This window comes from Pinus tabuliformis, chromosome 7 (assembly GCF_031772625.1).
Source record: "Pinus tabuliformis cultivar Carrire ecotype Pingquan chromosome 7, CPIR1, whole genome shotgun sequence".
Taxonomy (NCBI): Eukaryota; Viridiplantae; Streptophyta; class Pinopsida; order Pinales; family Pinaceae; genus Pinus; species Pinus tabuliformis.
In genome coordinates this window covers 1707789860-1707794319 of record NC_142293.1, presented here as the reverse complement: position 1 = coordinate 1707794319, position 4460 = coordinate 1707789860, and positions in this window count along the sequence as shown.

Sequence of the window (4460 nt, the reverse complement as noted above, 5' to 3'; positions counted from 1 at the left end):
TCCAATTAGTTTCCTTGGCTTAGGCCAAGGTCTGGCCAATTGTTATAGACATTTTTTTGCCTCGCGACATGGAGCATGAAATGTCAATAATTACAGGGATCCTCAGTCCCTAAACATGTTGTTCTTACCCCTAAAAGAACAAGGTCATCAAACAACAGCACTTCCAATCAGTTCTCCACCTGAAAACACTTCAAAACAGGCTAATTTTGGATCATGTCAGCTGCTCCACTGAGCAACTGCGCTGAATGTCAACTGCTCCTCTTTGTACCTGCGCTGGAAGTCAAATCTAATGAAGGCTACCTGCGCTGGGTGAGATTGGCCAAGTGGCACAGTCATTCTGCAAGGTGTCAACTGCCCAGGAAGCTTCCAAACTGACACTTGGTTCATGAGATTCGCCCTGTGATGAGTAAGAGGTACTTGATCACCATGTGTAAGCAAGGATCTCCAAGTGGACTCAAGAACTGAAGATTAACTGAAGAGGGAGAGGACACAAGGCAGCTTCATGTCAGTCTCAAGCTGACTCATCCTTTCTTCTTCTCTCCTATATATAGAGCTCTTCTATGAGGTCTATGGAGGCTGGAATTTTGTGTAAAGCAAGGAGGTGTTGTTGGTTTACAGTTAGAGCTATTGGGTGATTGTTTTACTAGAGGTGAAGAGGAGAGTTCTTGCTGCTGGGGAGGTGCTGCTGGATTGGAGCCATTATTGGTTGTAACCTTCTCAGAACCCTGTTACTTCTATCAATAAAGTTTTGCATGTTCTCCTATATACTTGTATTGCATTGATGTATTGTATTTACATGTATATTTGATTCATCCTAATCCATGCTTCAGTTATGAGTACATGTATCTTGTAGTTTGCTCTCTTGTTTGTGCAGGATCTGTGTGTGGCTGGACCGGCAAAGAGAGCAAGGAGCTGGGAACAAGAGACAAAGAGAGAAGACAAGGATCGACTAAGCGAAAGACACCAGGTTGGTTAATCTTTCTCCATTCTCTCTGTACTTTCATAAAGGGAATCATCAAAACTTTACTTTCAGTTGTTGCTAAAGACTGTCACCTTTAGAGTAGGGATAGGGTCATCCGCATCGAATACTTTTCCCCACAACACCAATTGAGGTATCCCTTTCTACCCTCTGCAACTTTTCCAACAATCTCTGTGGTTTCTGCATTTTAGTAACATGAGCAGCTTCAACTTTGGCCTTTTGTACTTCTAAAGTTTTGAGTTGATCCTACAAAGTCTTGATTTCTTTTGACTAGATGGACATGTTCTCTAATGTCTTGGTCACCTGTTCATCATTTGCAGTATGAGTAGAAGAAGTAGTTGTAGTGGTTATTCCTATTGTTGAAGGTTGAGAAATGGGTATGGCATCCAGGGGGAAAATAGTCATCTTCGAACTCTGTTCTTTCTTCTTTATCACCTTCTCCATCTTGACCTCCACCTGTCTAATTTGTATGTTCTTCTTTATAATTAGCTTCATCATGTCTACCTTCTGTGCTTCATTTGCTTCAATGTCCTTGGTCAATGGGTCCTCTGTGGCTGGTATCTTGAGCTGATTTCTCAAGGATGCAATGTCCATATTTTTAATTTTTAATAATCTCCCCAACATCATTGACATATTTATAGTCATACCCTATCTTTACCACTAAATCCTCCAAATACTTGATCCTATTATCTTTTTCCAAGGAGGAAACCTTCTCCATTTTCAACTGAGATTGAACATTAACAAATGAAACTTGCAATTCGGATAATGACATAGCAGTGTTAGTCAATGTATAAGATATCATCTCATCAATTTGCTTATGCATCTCCATTTGATCAATGGAATGAATGTATTTGGTGTTGAACTCAAAGGTAGTGCTCTTGTAGTCTGTTGTTGTTTTTGGCTATGGAATTTGGCCCACAAGAAAGGAAATCTGTATCTTTCCTTGCTCTGTGCCAAAAACTGATAATAATCTACTTTGTGAGCTGGAGGTCTACTTCGAAAACTGGTTATAAGTGTTGTTTTGAAGAATCTCATTTTTAAGCTTAAAAAACATATTTCATTAAATTTGGAAGTATTTTATTACAAGGCCTTCAACAACATTCATTCTTTTGTAAATCGCCATATTAACTTGATTCAAGATTAAAATAATTTTCAAGTAAATTCAAACCAATTAGAGATCATGAATATGTCAAACATGGGGTTGTTATGTACAATAGTATTAATACACAATAGGAATGTGAAATCAAACTCTTAGAAGAAATTTATTTAAGCTAAATCATATTAGTATGTCAAACATCCAATAAAGATATTATAGTTATGGATAAAATATTAGATTCCTCGATGTTTAAATTTTATGTCTGGCAGCTCTAACCCCCTTTCCCCCAACCTACGAGGGATTTGTTGATTGAATGATGGTGATGTGAGGATCTTATTGTAAATGACAAGGATAGGTGTCCCTTGCATTGCATTGAAACTAGTCTACTAAAACCTTAGTAAAATGTTCTTGTGCTCAATTTCCTACGGTCCCTTTGTGCCTTTATGAAGCACTAATGAGGGGGTCATAATTCATCTTCATAGCATGCAGGCATCCACTATAAAAGTTATACATTGTTGATCTAGGTATTTCAAGAAGGTTAGGCACCATTGATCTATCTCCACTCAAATCCAAGTACATCAAATGAGAGTTCTTAAATGGGTATTCAAGTCATTCCATTATGATCGACAGTGTCACAAATTGAAGTAAACAAGAAACTTTAGTGGTGACTTCTTATAAGTAGTGGAAGCAAGGGTTTTCAAATATTAGCACAGTTGATGGTAGTGTGGATATTGATCTCTCCTTGTCAACATTGTCAAAACCAATAATAGTCTCGATGTAAATTTAGTGCCAACCAATTGTATGGAAAACCATGATTGACCATTACTTTCACTAAGAAGAGGAAATGATAAGCATTTTTAATGGGGAAGAAATAAATGTGAAACATAACTCATGTATTTTAGTTGAAATTTATAGAAGTCCATGTGTTATTTAATTATTAAATACTTAATGTAAATACAAATAAATTATCATTAAGATATTGATTTTGATGATTAAATATGTATTAAAAGGCATTCATCTATGACACTTGATTTTTCATGTAGTCTGAATAAACCACATAAAGTTGATTATCAGTTAATTCTAAATAGTTTTGTACAAGAAATATCTTTACTTACATTAATAGCTTTATTTAAAAGATAAACTACATTTATAAACTTATATGAATACATATAACTAAGTGAAATTCAATAAATAACTTCCGAGTCTTGTTGGATTCTATGAGATTATTTTAAGTACAAATAGTTTATTTAAGAATTGAAATTTACAAAATGTTAATATTGATGGGAAAAGCATGTCATATGGTGTAAAAATTTTAAAGGCATCCATTTATGGCCCATCTCTTGAATGAGCTTAAATAGTCTACTTAATGCTCATTGTGATTTCATTAATCCGTGTTTTATTAGAAAATTCATTTTCTTTACATGGTTTTTTATTCTAGAAATAGCAATTTCAAATTTATACATTCATATTAAACCACATGATAGTTAAATAAAAATCTATTAATGCTTTCTTGACTTATTGACTTATATGACATGATTACATATAGGAATAATTGATTTAATAATGCATAGTTAGAAAAAGTTGTCAATTCAAAATAGAATAAACCAGTTAGAACTCATAAATTATTAATTTTAAAAATATATATATTTTTACTTACATTGAGATCTTTATTTCAAAAATAAATTCCATTTATACATACATACATTCTAAATATAATTTAATACATACTTGTCTTGTTGGTTTCTATGAGATTATTTCAATTACAAATAATTTATTTAAGAGTTGAAATTTACCAAATGTTAATAAAGGTGGGAAAAAATCAAATGCCATATGTTGCATAAAGTTTAAATTTATTTATTTATGACCTGTACCTTGAAATAACTTTAACAATATACTTAAAATTCATTACCAATTAATTATTCCATGTGTTGTTAGGAAAAACATTTCATATTACATGGAATTTTATTTTTTTAAAAATAAGTGCCACATTTACACACTTAGATTAAAAATCATGATATGAAAATAAAAGTCAATAAATAGCTTTATATGGACCACTTAAAACTCATTATCAATTAATTATAATTTGTTTATATATATATATATATATATATATATATATATATATATATATATATTAAGAGCTACATTTAAAAAATGCATCACATTTATGAACTTCTATCAATGCATATAGCCAAATAGAATTCTTCAAGTCATATTGGATTATATGAAATTATTTAAACCACAAATAAACTATTTAAGAATTGAAAATAACAAAATGCTAATCTGGATTGGAAAATCAATGTCTTATGGTGCAAAAAGTTTAAATACAACCATTTTTTACCCATATCTTTAATTAGTCTAGATGGTCCACTTAACACATGGTTA